Source organism: Rhipicephalus microplus, chromosome 8, assembly GCF_043290135.1.
Source record: "Rhipicephalus microplus isolate Deutch F79 chromosome 8, USDA_Rmic, whole genome shotgun sequence".
In the NCBI taxonomy this organism is placed as follows: Eukaryota; Metazoa; Arthropoda; class Arachnida; order Ixodida; family Ixodidae; genus Rhipicephalus; species Rhipicephalus microplus.
The window spans coordinates 60,062,212-60,078,211 of NC_134707.1; positions in this window are offsets into that span (position 1 = coordinate 60,062,212).

Consider the following 16,000-nt stretch of genomic DNA (forward strand, 5'->3'; position numbering starts at 1 on the left):
TACAAGTCGGTCGCGTCAATCGCGCTGTGCGGCGATTTCGTTTAAAATAAACAAAAAAAAAACGTCTACTCGAGACGTAAACGGTCTAAACCCTAGTCGGAACACAGCGCGGCCTTGCTCCAGGTGGATTGTGCTTCGTGCGAAGGTTTCACGTACGACTGATGCTCAGCACAACCCGCACTGTCCGTAATGTCACGTGAGCACATCACGTGACTCGAGCGACCGTACAGTATGGAACGCCGCCATTTTGAATGCGCCACGAAGCGAAATAAAAGAGAAGAAAAAGGTGAAAAGGACCGCGTCCTCATCGCGGGTACGAGGCTTAGGTACATGCCGCAGGAATACGGCGTACACTGAAATGTCCATGCCTTATTGTCGATGGAAAGACAAGTCGATTGCACAACGAAAGACGGCTCTATTATTCTCTATATTTGAAAGGTCGTTTGTACACTGGTAGGGGAGGGGTGCGGGTCAGACGTTCTTAGTTTGCTAGCTCATCTATATCTGTGGAAACGTGGCCTGGGAACTTTTTACCTGGATTTTACGTTTCCCGTTGATCTTTGCTAAGGCTTACCCGAGCATGCCTGACATTTTATGCACCGCAGTCTATGGGAGCGCACACGCACACACACACACACACACACACACACACACACACGCACACGCACACTCAATGTCAGATGCATCTTTCCAGATATACTGCCGACAGCCACCTTGAAAAGCAGTTTAATTTTCTTTGTTTAAAACATCTGACTTTTACATGCATGTTTTCATTGATTTTGTCAAACAACAGACGCTTTTACCGATCGCTGTTAGCATTATTTTTAGTTCAAGCTATTACCAAAAACACACTTAAACATGTCCGTTAGCAGGTGAACCCTTCAGAGGTCGAAGCTTATTTGGCGCAGGCTTCACACAGCCGCAGCCACGACTTTCTGCCCTTCTGTTCTTTGTAACTATAGGCTATAGGCTGGATTTATGGGCACTAAAAATCGGGTTTTATGCGCCGAGAATAGACAGACAGAACACCATTTTGGGACGCCAAAATCGTAAATGTAGGCACAATAAATATTTACAAAAATTAAAATTTCAAAGAAATATGTGAGGGGCCAGTGTCTATACGAGAGGAAAGCAAGCAAAAATCTTTCTTTTTATGATGGTACGAAGGTGCCAGTGGTTTAGCATAGCCACGCGATTACTTTATCGCAGGGATTTCAGAACATGGTCTCTCTTTTTATTGTCCAGAAATGTGGGTCAAGTGTCCACTGTCGAATAAACAACCTTCTGGGACCCTGTCTTTCCGGCATGGCTAACAAGGGCAGCACATGAGCGAATACCCGGACTGCTATAGCCAAAAGGGTCTTATAGCATCGTGTTAACCTGGTCTAATCGCACAGGGTCGATTTCTCCTTTTTTCTGTGAACCCCGTACGCTCATGGCCATAACCATGTTGTCCTTCACGACTTTTCGGCTACAGTGTCTCTGGCTTTTGGCTACGCTGCTTCACTTGACCTGGCAACACTGGCTAGGTGAGCAGCCACGATGAACAAACAGCTCTATGTACCACGTGACTGAGTGCGCTGGCGAAATAACTATCCCGTTTGTTGTGCGTGCGGTGGGCGTTGCTTCTCGATCGGTCGAGTGTGGCTGTCGGTGTATTGTTGTTTGAAATGTGCCTGCGCTCGTCCTTGAAGTTTCGCCAGTGCTGCTCATTGCGAAGATGCGCTACACTGGCGGGGAGACGTGCATATTGATACCGGCCGGGGAACACTCGACGTCAAACGGTAAGTACCGCTCGAAGGTTGCCGTGGACAGCGCGTTGTTAACTGCGTGAGCACTATAATAACGCTGCTAACCAAGTTTTTTTTTTCGTGACAGGTCGACGATAAGTGAGCATTTGCTCACGTTGGAAGTATGCCTGTGTGTACTGTTTCGTCGCGATGATGGCAAAGTTGTGTGATGTTAGGTGCGGGCAAGTTCTTTGTTCGGAGTGATGAACAGAGTATACGCGCGCGTGACTGTGATTCGTCGGCTTATTTGATCCGAGTTGTGGCGGCGCCCTTCTCTGTTGGCACTGGTGTTTGGTGCCCCGCTAGCGACTAGCCACTATCTCGGTCCAGGAATAGTTGCGCAAGGTTTAATAATCATTGAGCCAGTTAGCTCTAAGCGTCAACCGTGTCTAAGGCCCATACGCTTGGTCGGGTTGGTAATCCATGTGCACTTTTTTTTTTTGTCGCCCAAAATGACCGTGGACGGGAGACAAGGGCATGGTGTCCGCGTCGTTCTTTTTGGGTCCTTGTTCATTTTGTACACTAAAACTACTGTGGATGATCACTGATAACAAACACATTGCTTCGTGTTACGTGCGCCCCTCAAAGCTCGCCTATACGTGATAATACAGACTATTTCGTTAAGATCGTACCGACGTTTCCATTCACCCGCAACGTAGATGGCGTGATACTGATACGTAGGCGGCGTATATATAGCCGTTCGTTGAACTGTGTTTAAACGGATCTTTCATGTGTGTGTGCTGGGGGGGGGGGGGGGGGGCAAATCGCCTTACCTGAACTGCCCAAGCGCTAGTTTGATATTTTCAGCCTTAGTGCTGGCGTTAATTTCTGTACATTTTTTTAGTCTGCAAGCTTTCATCATGTGGATCTTTCGTTATGTTGTTCTAGTTATCGAAAGTTATGTTCACCGCAACCCGCTTTTGGCGTTTGACTACGCTGAGTACGTTTGCGTTCTCTAGTCACATGCTACAAAAGTTCTCAGCTTATCAATATCATTTTCTTTGGTACACAGAGGACGCCCTCTAGCGTTATGCATACGGCACGGTCTCCATGCATGTGTTGCCTCTAAAATGTCAAATAATAGCCAGCATATTCGTCTGAATACACACCAAATATAGAACTGTTCTTCCTTCGGGATCTTTGCTTTCAAACAATTAAATACTTCAGGAATCAGTCTCACCAAATGATCTGATGTTGTGTAATCGTGTTGATACGAGCCACCTGAAAAACACTATTTCACCTTTAGTCGCAGCAAGCACATACCTACACACAACTTAATTTTACATGTTACCTTCACTAGATACATGATGTGTGTACATACCGTCATCAATGCGCAGTTACATTGCGCTTTTTTTGCAGTAAATAAGATGATTATATGGTGCGCATCACATTGCGTTTCCTCTAAGAAACGCCATGATAGATTTAAAGTGCCATGGTAGATCTGCAGAAATACACGTGTGCCTGGGTGGATGCGTATATGCGCCCTGCTCTAATAGTGAACTCGTTCGGTTATTCGTCTACAGTTAATGTGAGAACAAACTGGCCGTTATGTGGAATATACCTGTGCTGAGATATCGTGTGTACCCAATGAAAAGGGGCCCTTCACCAGGTGTGACGATTTTGAGCTGACGAGCGCGATGCATACAAGGGCCGTTCACGATCACGTCTGCCAAATTTGGCAACGCTACACGCCACGTAAATGGGTCGAAATTCAAGACGAACACTGCTTGCCCTTCTTTTGACGTAGAATATGACGTAGACAACGAAATTGCCCTAAGTATACGGTATATGCTGTGATGTCGGTCCTCTGCGTAGACGACTCTGCTGTGACGTCGCCAGTAGCACGTGACAAGGCGATAATTATTTCACACATGTGTAGTTTTGTGTGATTTGTTGCTTGAATATATGAATAAAACTTGAGATAAATAATGAGACACACACAGGTGGTGTGTGCGTCTTTAATTTTTATCCCGTGAATTGCCACAAGATGCGGGGCTGTAGTGTGCCTGCGTCTCGCATACGTTCGTATCCCTGCGGTTAGCGCATCGAGAAGACGCCAGCCTTGGAAACAAAGTGGCTCTGCGCAGGGGCTTCAGAACCAGGAGGGGGGGGCAGTGGGGACCACCTCTCTCAGGTTAGATACCGTGCCCCCCCCCCCTAACAGCTGCGACGATCCCTCCCTCTGCCCGCACACTTCCCATATACTTCCGGAGCCCCTGGCTCTGCTCGTTTCAGCACTCATGATGCTCATCTATTCACGGCGTCTAAAGCATTTCCGAACGAATGCGCAATGAGGCATCTATCCCGCAGAAATAGAGAGCAAATCACAAAATAACGCTGGTCAACAAAACAATGCCGCCCGCGTGCTGCAGGATTGGGCTTTCTCGGGCCTCTGGCACGTCATGCGCACGTGACCTCTTGCTCGGAGAGTGTGGGCACGAGATTGGGCCTGCGAAGGCTACGCGGGGCGAGCAGCAAGGGTTTCGAGCCCACATCCTCGCATCCTGGTTTCACGCCGCTTAAAAATGCTGCTTCTGTCGGCTCGTAATGAACCGATCGAAAGAAACCTTGTGGCATAATGCTCTTCATCAGACACATAACTACTATAGTGCCTTACTAGACTTTGTTATAGGGCCTGGTGAGGCGCTTTCCATGGGTTCGTGTGCGGGTGATTATTGATCAGCTGCCGTCACGTAAGATCACTTATACTACGTGAAGAGTGCAAAAAGAGCGTTCCCACACCCGCCCTAATGGCTACATACAGGTGGCGCTGCTGACCGCCGTCGTACCTCAGAGGTACGGCATCGGACGCGTTGTTCGAAGGTCGCCGCTTCGGATCCTGCTGGTGGCAAGTCATCCTTTCGTCCACTTTTCTTTCTTCACATTTACACTATAATTACTTTGTAACAAATTCCCGTAAACTTTCCTCGGTAATATTGTCGGTTAGCTCTCTCTAATGATGTGTATCCCTTAAAACGCTTACCTTGGACCATTATCATCGATTTCGCTTGTTTGATTTTTAATGCATTTTTTAACATTTGAAAAACTATATTGATTGAATAAAAGTGCTTGGAAGAAATTCAAGAGTGTCACTCGTCGCCCGTGCGACTAAAAACCGGAAGACCAACTCCGTTCCCTTCTGCAATATCTCTCTGTATCAGGGTTGCCAGTTGCGCTTATAATAAGAGGATTTCGGCTTCCTTCTATGCCCAGTCGCTTGTAGGATTTTTCCAGTCGCTTGTCGCGTTTTGGGGGCTTAATTGCATTTTTCTATAAATAATAGGCATATCAGTCATCACGTTCACTACCGCACGTTTGTTGTTTACTAATAGCGTGTTTCTCACTGACACATTGTAGATGAGTGTATAGGCCTGTTTGAGGGCCAAGGGTTATCGCAATGCCCCTCCCCCACCCCGTCTTGCTGATTCAATGCACGGGGTAGATTTTTCGCCCCCTCCCCGTTTTTGAAGGGACTACAGGTGAAGCCGGCTCCCCTGATTCTGTCCTCGTGTGCACGCTTGTGGTTCAGTGCCGAAGCCAAACATACGTTGGCGGAGTGAAAAAATACCGTAAGGCGAGAGCTGAAGTCCAGTGCACCTCAACCGCATATACCCCAGGCAATTCCCCGACGCTGGCTGTATCCTATGTAAACAAGAATGCGCAGACATGAAACACACTCTTTGGAAATTCCCACACGCTATACACGGCTTTTCGGGCACCGAAAACCGGACCTCCTTGAAGTGCGTTCGCTCGACGCTCTGGCTAGCTCGGAGTTTGAAGACCCCATTTGGACCATCCAGCAGGCCCGAGAAGCGGCGGAAAGGTTAAGCCTTACCGCGATCGCCCGGGTGGACAATAGGCCCGGTCGCTGATCTGCAGGTTTTTAAGATAATGTTTTGTACATCCATTTATCCAAGCGTGCGTTCTACCGAAGGGAGACTGCCCTGAGACGATGTTAAAGATGACTATGTGCTTTCGCTCATAGTGGCGCATCTTTTGGCTCTACAAGACAAGGAAATTACGCGATTTATGAAACTCTCCTTTCTACTTTAATGACATTTTTAATCATAATCAAAAACAGTTTCAAGAATCACAAAACTCATTGTTTCCACTTGTTATGACTTTTTTTTCATCATGAGTGTTTGCATGTTTGCTCCGTGGCATCGGTCAACACTGCTAAGTATACATGATCTGATGGCGCTATATATTGCAAAGAAAAAAGCGTTCAGCAAAGCACAAGGCATTGCTTGCTCAACAAACAGAAGGAAACAAACTTTCAAGGAAGCAGCAAATAAATGACGGAGAAAACACTTTATTCTACCACTGAGCCACGCCGGTGCTTGGGACTTGGCAAACTTTTCTTGGGCAGGCTTGATGTCGGGGAAGCAATCGCGTTCATATGATTTATAAAGCGTTTTAAAACAGCGAAAGAACAACTAGTTGTCCCACAGTGCGAATAGCGTAATGAGTGGGTCGTCTAATGGTCCAACCCGTTACAAAAGCTTATTCTTGTTCACCTATCAGCTGTGGCGCATACCCACTTCAGACATAATCCATCATCGTCGTCAGCCACTGCATGAACGAATGGCACAAAATTCCTTGCAAGTGTTTACCGGAGACCACGCTTCTCATAAGATTGACAAAAAATAGCATAGCGATTGCCGGTCTACTACCCTAAAATTTTTATTATTAATGCCTTAATGTGCATCAAGCAAGTGTTCTTGCAGCAGTTACCCAATCAGTGCTTGGAGAAGGCTCTGAAAGGCTGCTCTTCTATCTTTCGCTGTGACTGTGCTGCGCCTTCCGCGCAGGCCAGGCTTTTTTTTCCACCAAGAGATTCGAAAAGGTACGTCACTGGGTCCCCGCACGACCCCATTGCGCTACGCGTTCATGACGTCATGTAGTGGCATCACGTGGGCGACCAGGTCAGTGGCGATCTTCTGCTTGGCCTTGTCCGTTGAGTGCAGCAGGGTATCCCATTCCTCTCATGTGGAAGTTTATCGTTGTCCTCCTGTATACATCATTAAGAACTACGTGATATCAAGAAATCGTTCGTTCGTTTGTCAAGTTCTGTCAGACTTTCTTCACACTTTCACTTGTCTGAACGAGAATGACCGTGTACGTGATCATTGCTCCGGCAAGCTGCAAATGGAAAGACACGTGATATTGAAGCTTTACATGTGCAAGCTGTTCTTCTTTTTGTTAGAAGAAGATATACAGACGCCGTCTTGTGTACACCTTTACATATCATTTCAAGAGGTGGGAAGCTACGTGCTTAAAAAGAGAGGCTACAACGGTCACTTGCCTAAGTCAACATAAATATTATGGGGCACACTTCACATTCTTCACTCGAAAGCATTTCTTCCAAATGATAAATTGAATTCGACCATTACGGGGTTGTATTTCAACCAGTGCAGTACAAGGTTGAACCTTAACCATCATAGCAAAAATTCTGGCACCTACATCAGTACCTTTGGTTTCTGCATCCCTAAAATTTCCTACCATTTTTTTTTTCGTTCAAGACTGCAGTGTCAGAAACATACGATATACGGGCGCATGGCATTCGGACATCTCTATTATGGAAGTTTAACAATGCTTTGCTATAGAGCTAACTTGTGAACTATAACTATAACGTGATATGTGACAAGAGGAGCAAATTGAGCGATGACAACGTTAGTATTCATGTTGTCAGGCAACAGAGCAACATACAAAGTCAGAGTTATAAGCTCTGCCGTTCGACGTGCCAACCAGGCCACCACCTGATTATCATCTCGGTCGAGCTGAGGACACTTTAATGCCACGAAAATAGTTATTGTAGCCGGCCTTTACAACTCAGCGAAACCTTGCGACGCACGTCTTTCGGCCCAGATGCTCATCGCGAACCTAGCGGTGACCTCGAGCAACTCGAGTTAGGAGACACACCTGCTGCGCTCGTTTGGACACCTGTCAATTCGATCACCGTGGCCCAGTGAAACGAGCTAGGCCTAGCGCCTCTTGGTATGTTAGGCCCAATCTAGCACATTTATTATCACTTGCACGAACAAACATGCTTCGGGCTCGTCGCTAGGCCTAACCTCCAATGATTTTGTAGTCGCAACCTATTCGACCATTCCATCAACTGTAGGCGGCGCAATGGCGCGTCGAAGTGGAGGACGAGACGGTGATGTCGCGAGCGAGCACGTCAGCGTTGCAGAGCGAGAAGACGCGCTGAGAGACTGAAGTGCGGCGCAGACTATCGCCATGTGACAGCTTCGGAGCACGGCCGCATGGTGCCACCTGCGTCGCTGGAATGACCGAATTTTGCACAAATTATGGCCGTATCTTCTTTGTAACAGTCACTCGCTCTCTTTAGCTTCTTCACGAGCTGCATTTTTATTGCGTTGTAAGAACGAATCTAGCATAACCCGGAGCGGTGTGCTATACCCTGACCAGCGAGTTTTATTGCCTTGCGACCTTGAGGACGCTCGAAAGTAAAACAAAAAACTAGATATCGTCAAACATGTCTCTTTCTACAGATAACGAACAGTTCACGGTGTTCCAGAGAAGCCGAAAAGCGGGAACTTTACATTCTGTTTTGTTCTGTTTTATTTGTCAGCGACACCGACTGAAGTCAAAGAACTGCCCGCTCATTTTCGAGTTCAGTTTGGTTGACAGACACTCCATAATGGAATAAATCCAAGAGTTCAAGTACTTTCATGATGAGGGCGGCCCGGTCAGTGGCGAATTGTGGAGCTCCTATGTTTCTTTATACTTGTATTCAATATATACTTTTAAGCTTCCTTACTCTCGAACGTAGCACAATATGCTTGGTACTTAAAGACTCGCTGGCTTTATAGCCTACACTGAAAGAATTAAGAGTGACTCTACATTTCTTACCGAAACGAGCGTCGGTAATTTCAAGGAGAAGAAACCAGCGGCAGATAACGCCATCTCACCGGGTTTCAAGGAACTCCTCAGATAGATCACCTGCAAAAGTCGTATTGTTCGAGCATATGGTTCGAGCAAGCGGAGATTGTATTCAGTGACATGTGCTTGCTAGCAGTGAATAAGCAGTGCGCTTAGGGGTCGACGGGCATCTTGTTAGGACATATGCATGTGCAGAGTGCTCCAGCTGTCCTTAGCGAGAGTTTCAAAATATGCCAATGCAATGACGACGCGACCAAGTGCCTGTCGCCGACTCTCGCCTGGAGCTAGTCATACTATATTTTTGGATTCTGGTTTATAGCTTACTTTGGATACTTCCGTTAATGGACTTCTGAAGCAACGAAGCTGGGCAAAAATTTCAGTGAGAAAGTTGTAGATCGGTTTGCAAAACTTCCGATCAGACTATTTCGAACTAATCTGTTAGTTATTATAGTGTTTTACTGCTTAAGACAGACGTCGCGAAATACAAAGACACCTCGTGTCATGCCCGCCCGTGCGTGAGAGCGCGCTGCGATTATAATGCTCCCTAACACTCCGCATTCTAGCGGCCATAGCATTTGCGGGATGGTGCTGCCTCGACAGGGGCGCGACAACGGTAGAGATTGTGCGATAAACACGCTTTAATGGAGGCGCGCCCGAAGTTCGGCCTCTACTGAAAGTGATCAAGAACAAATGCGTACTTGGTCGACGTAGCTGTCGCTTTCTGAGGAAATCACGACTTCTTGCAGGGTGCGTCGCACGTTCCGAACCTTCAAAGAAAGAGAAAAGTTGATGGTAGGGCACCGTTAAGAAACTGACGTCAGTGTTGGACAACTCCGCACCTTCATAGTGTCCCCTGTTAGGGACGATGAAGTAGGCGAAAAAGAAATTCTATTGTTCACCAGGTTACATACAAATTTTGTTCCACAAACACATACTAATTCGGTTCCACAAAATTATGGCACTTGACATTTCTATTCACAATAAATGTGTCACACGTTTGCACTCAATTGTTCTGGCACCCAGCACAACAGTGTTTTTTTAGGTAGTTCTTAGGCCCTGAATCGGCAAACACGCCAAGACAACCCGGTTGTTGGCGATTTTAATGAAGGCACGAACCCATCGTTTCATGAACTCCTCCTCTTCCAGTGAAAAGAATTTTTATTCCAAATGGCCCGTTACAATATTATACAACCGCACCAGCAAAGCCCATTGATATTTACGGGCATTTGCTTGATGCACAGGCAAGCCCCTGTTTTCCCACAACACGTACATGCCAGCGATCAGCACTAGACGTGCCAGCGTGCCATTTCGACATCGTTCCCTTTTGACAAATCTTTCTACACCCAACGGGAGGTACGCCCTGTCCACGAGGGACCAAAAAGTCTTGGCCACTCGACAGGTTAACAAAGCGTCTTCGTTGTCCTCGTGCATGCCGCAGTGCACGCACGGTCGGACCGGACGTAGTGCTACTTGTACATTCGGTTCGCCGTGGGCAGGATAGCCCACCTGTAACGCGACACGACATCCTGGATGCTGCACGGCAGCCAACTGGGCGTCAACAACACCCACGGAAAACCGGGGTTTTTGACCTCGCAGCCCGAGTTTACAAGTAGCTCTTTAGTGAACTCCGTGTTACACACCTCCAGGATGGTGGTGTCCAGATTTAGCGCGGCTATACGCTTGTAAAATCCTACTACATGCCCGTAGAGGGGCGTCGGGTTCATTGCCTTCGGCCCCGCGGGTTGCGTCGGCAGGAACAAACTACCCTGCACCCCCAAGAAATACATTGCCAGTTTCCTGGCGCGGTGTTCCTTCTGAAGTTGCAAGACCTTGAGGGTCGTCTTCAAGCATACATGTCCGCGAGGGCGACCACCGAAGGGATGTCCCATCCGCCCTTCTCGCGAGGCAATCCCAACTGCTCGTATTTAACGAGGGCCGTTTTGCCATTCCAGAAAAACTTAATTATTTGGGACTTGACCTTACGCGCGATTTGGTTCGGTATGACTACCGAGTTTGTAAAAAACCGCAGGCGCCCAGTATGTACGCCCATGAGTAGATATCGACATACGTAGCACGGAAAGCTAAATTCAAGTGCCCTGGTTATCGCCTGTTTTAGTGTATTCACCTCCTCCTTTCAACTCTGGTTGGACAAGCCAGTGGCCCTGTAATTTCTTCCTAGGATAGTTACATTGTCTACCACGGAGATTCTGTGTAGACACGTTACCGGGGATACATGGAGACACAAAGACTTGCATTTATGCAAATAAAGTTTCGCTCCGGAGAGCTCTGCTTAGGTTGAGAAAACTTTAAGGACGGTGGCGAGGCTGTCCTCGTCCCTGTGATATATCGTGATGTCGTCTGCATAGGCAGCTACTATAAGTGAGCCACTTCCTGGGGTCTGCAACCCAAGGACACTCGGGTGTCTTTCTACCTGGACAAGGAAAGGTTCAACTGTCAGCGCAAACGACAGGGGGGAAAGGGGACAGCCCTGTCGCACGCCTCGCGTTACCGGTAAAGAAGCTACCGTTTCACTATTCATCGTTAAGTCACTATTAATGTCATCATACAGTTCCATGATAACGTACACGAACTGTCTAGTAAAACCAAATGCCAACAGAGTGGCAAAAAATGTATTTATATTCTAACCTATCGAATGATTATGCCTCGTCTAGTGATGTAAGCCATCCCTTCGCTTGCCGCTGCCTCGTGTAGTCTATTATATCTCTATTCAACATGTTCAGGGTTTGGACAAGTAGGCAGAACACAAGCTGGCACATATGAAAACGCTTTGTTCAGTGAGCTTTCGCTCACACCAGTTTCACCCTGATCGAGGCGATCAAGACGTCGGCCGTCGGTTACCTGCTCGACTGTGAAGCGCGTCGGCTTTCATAAACGCCTTATCGAATCTTCCAGCGCTATTTACTGATCCCAGCGTTAGATCGAAGACAAACCTTTTAGTGCGCCATTTGAGGGTGCGAAGCTCCTCATGGTCGAGGCTTGTGCCCCCATCGCCGTATCCAGATGCCTATATTCGGTGTGCTCACAAGAGGTGCAGCTGTGCTCTCGATTCTAGTTTGAACGGAGATCACTAGGTGGCTCTGCAGTGCTCGTTACATGCAGTTGGCTCTGCAGCGTTCGGTTCAAGAGGACTTTTGGGGAATACTGGACACACTATAGGTGTGGAAGATGGAGTCACTAATCCTTTAAAGGAAATCCATAAAAGTAACAAGGTAGTTATAAAGTGGGAAAAACAGCTATCCAAGCCCCCAGAGGTAAAACGGGGGCTTAGGTAGAGGTGTCGTCACCTTTGTTATTCATGATGTACCTACAAGGATTACAGGCCAAATTAGAGGGCAGTGGACTTGGCTTTAAGCTCTCTTTTGTCAAACAAAAAAAACTCATTGAACAGCCATTACCAGCATAGATGTACGCAGATGATATAGTGCTAATGGCCGATAACAAGGAAGATTTGCAAAGATTGATGGACATCTGTGGTAATGAGGGAGATAGGTTAGATTTCAGATTCAGTAAGGAAAAATCAGCAGTCATGATTTTTAATGATAATGAAGGTAGTGAGCTTAGAATACAGGAGGTCACGCTAGAGATAACAGATAAATACAAATATCTGGGCGTATGGATAAGCAATGGAACCGAGTACATAAGGGAACACGAAATATACGTAACGACTAAAGGTAACAGGAATGCAGCAGTGATGAAAAATGGGGCACTGTGGAATTACAATAGGTACGATGTTGTGAGAGTAATATGTAAAGGGGACATGGTTCCGGGTCAGACGTTCTTGTGCATCAGATCAGAAGTTCAAGCAAGATTAGAAATTAAGCAACGTGGAATAGGTCATCTTCCTTTAGGAGCTCACGGGAATACACCGAATCAGGGAGTACAAGGTGATATGGGATGAACATCATTTGAGGGCAGGGAAGCCAGCAGCAAGATGAAATTGTAGAAGCGATTGAGAGAAGTGGGGGAGGAGCGTTGAGCTAGGAAGGTTCTCACCTACTTGTACATGAAGAATGTCGATACAAAATGGAGGAAGCGAACCAGAAAATTGACGGGTAAATACTTAGAAAACGGCAGGAGGCCTAACCAAAAAGAACTATCAGCTAAGAAGAAGGTGAAGGAAGTGGAGATTGACATGTAGAGAATTGGCATGATTAAGAAGTCCGCACTAGAGATCTATCGAACTTTTAAGCAGGAAATTGCCAAGTAAAGGATCTATATGATAATACTCGGAGTAGTTCTCTACTGTTTGAGGCCAGGACAGGATTATTGCGAACCAAGACATATTGGGCCAAATACAAAGGGGTAGACACAGTATGCCGTACATGCGGAGAGGAGGGGTAAACTGCCGAACACTTGATTATGTTCTGACAAGGGCTTCACCTTATAGTTCGGGATCACGGCGCAGAGCTTTTCAAAGCACTGGGGTTTACATACAGGGAGGGCGAAATAAACTTTAAGCGGGTAGAATTAACTAGAAGGAGGTTATCTGATTGGTGGCTAAAGTCACGGCAAGAGTGCAAATTAAACTATTCACTGCAAAGTACCTGTCCTATACTTCACTATTTAAAGGGAAAAACAGATAAATCTAGTTAGTGTTTCACCAAGTATCACGGCTAGGTGGCATTAGCCGCTGCCCGATCAACGGGTACAGGGCCAGAACTACGAACCGCGCCCGCTCGCTCGCTTTCTCTTTCTTCCGACAGTGGTCACTTAGTGCGCTTCGTTCATCGCATGAATTCGCCCTTCTGCATTGTCAATAAGGCTTGACTTAATTAACCCCAATCTACTGCATGTGACCATAGCCGACCGCTTCGCTGAAGACACTGCGATGTCAGATTGGTTGTGCGGCGTTCGAGAACCAACATCAAAAGTGTTACTCTTCTCTTTTTGCAATTAATGCAACAATAAAACTTATTGCATGCGCATCAGGAGCCCATGATTTTATTCTTTAACGAAACACGACTGCTTGCAGAATTATGAAGTATTTAAATGCATAAAAAGTACAATTACTTCCTGAAACGCATACAAGACAACACATTACTTCATTTTCTTTTTTGGAATGTTACATTGCGTGCCTTGGAATTGCGTTATCTCAGTTTGACACATTCGTCAAAAACGAATTGTAATTCGCGCCCCCTGAAAGGGATAAACTCAATTGCTCGTGGCCTGCGCGTCTTGACAGAACAGTATGAAGCAATTTGTAGCATTTAGGCCCTGCCTTTGGTGAGCTGTGATAATTGTGTGTGTGTGTGTGTGTGTGTGTGTGTGTGTGTGTGTGTGTGTGTGTGTGTGTGTGTGTGTGTGTGTGTGTGTGTGTGTGTGTGTGTGTGTGTGTGTGTGTGTGTGTGTGTGTGTGTGTGTGTGTGTGTGTGTGTGTGTGTGTGTGTGTGTGTGTGTTGAAAGCCGACCACATAAAAACATAAAGGATTAATTATTGCACATTAGTTTTGCGGGAGGGAGGGTTACGAAATAGAAATTGACCACTCCCCGTTTCGCCTCAAAAATGTCCACAAAACTCCGTATGGATTCTTATAGGAAGAAAAGCTTCTTCGTTGGCGATACATTCGTCCTGCTCCGGGGCTCGAACCCGGGACCAACGATTTTCCGGGGCCACCACCCCGGAGAGGCGTTCGTCCCAGGTCTAATTTCCAGCCCAGGATGAGTGTTTCGGCAACAAGAAAGCTTTCTTTCCCATAGAAATTCATACGGAGTTTTGTACGCATTCGTGCTGCGAAACAGGTGGAGGCGAATTTCCCGAATTTCACCTTCCCACCAAACGAATAAACTTATGGGGCAATATTTAGCTATCACTTTTTGTCCTGGACCCTTATATTTATGAAAAAAGTTCATGTTGTATATATACTTATGACTTCATCCACTACGTCCTCTTGAAAGTAGTTTGAGCGACCCCTGTCACATCAAATCCTTTACAGCATCCGGTATACTTGAACCGCTCCTCAGGGTAGAAGTTGGGCGCTGTAGTTCAGCAGCAGTAAAGCAGCAGTAGAGATGCTATAAAAAATTTCTGACTTATGTCAAGCGAGTGACGAAACTTTTCAGCAAAGTACATGGCGACGTTTTTTAACGCAGCTCAATTGTGGATGCTGGGTCGAGTTTGTGCGACGTACTTGAATTTTTAAAAAAAGCGCAAATTGCATATTACCAGTAAGAGCGCGTTTACACTAGAGCGACATAACACTTACACTATCCTGACGAAGTCACAAAGCAGACGCAGACCATTGACCAACGAGTCGACCAACGATGACGCCTCAAAAGACAGCATGTCCTCGTAGTGTAACATGATGAGAAACCGAAAACACCAGCAAAACGTATCGGTAGACCGATTGCCGGCGTGTCTTCGCGAGATATGCTGCTGTGCGTAATTTTCCTTATGTCTTAGCTTCAAACGACTACGAAGGGGGAAATGATAGAGGAGATAACAATGCCCCCTCCGAGGCTTTCACATCGTTTGAATAAGCATCTTGCGCACCCCACGGAAGTCTTTTCTTCGCTTCCCTTTAGTGTATGCGCAGCCCCGTCCCTCTAAGCCGTGGAATATGGTGGGGGCTGCGCTGCGTAGCCGGAGAGGGATAGTGGCAGAGCCGGGAGCATGACTCAAAATGAGGCGCAGCTGTGCAATTTTAGTCTGTGTCGCTGCGTGTGCCTCTAGTGTGACTACGGAATGGGCCAACGAAAGATTGTGAGCACGACAAGGCGGTGACGGAGACTTCCAGAGACGATCGGGTGACTGTTTATGTTGTTGCAGTGTAAATATGACGACGACAAGGCAAAATACACTCCCAAAGACAGTATCCCAAAGCCTTTGTACCCGAGACATACACTTGTCTGATATAAAGAGCTGATTGATTGATTGATTGATTGATTGATTGATTGATTAAAGCCCCGATCGACCAGGTTGGACAGGTGGCTAAAGCCAGTGGGGTTCTAGAGTAAGTCCTCCCGCATTAAAATGACTTATGTTTCATTAAAATACGTCTGTTCTGAAGTTCACTTTCGAAGTCGGCATGGTCCTGCTTGTGAAGAACTCGGCTGCGTGTTTCCGTAGTGGTGGGGCCACAAAGTGGCAGGTACATGCAAAGCCACGGATGTAGTTAAACATCTCCGCTTTCGTGGTAGGCATGATGTTGCTCTCATGTGAAACTAATTCATACTGTCAAAAGTAGGCTGTCTATCAATTCGCGCTAGCTTCTTCAAACCTTCGTCGAATATTATGGTATCCGAAAAGCTATCTCTGCTTGGCATGACCTTCTTTGTCGGCTAAT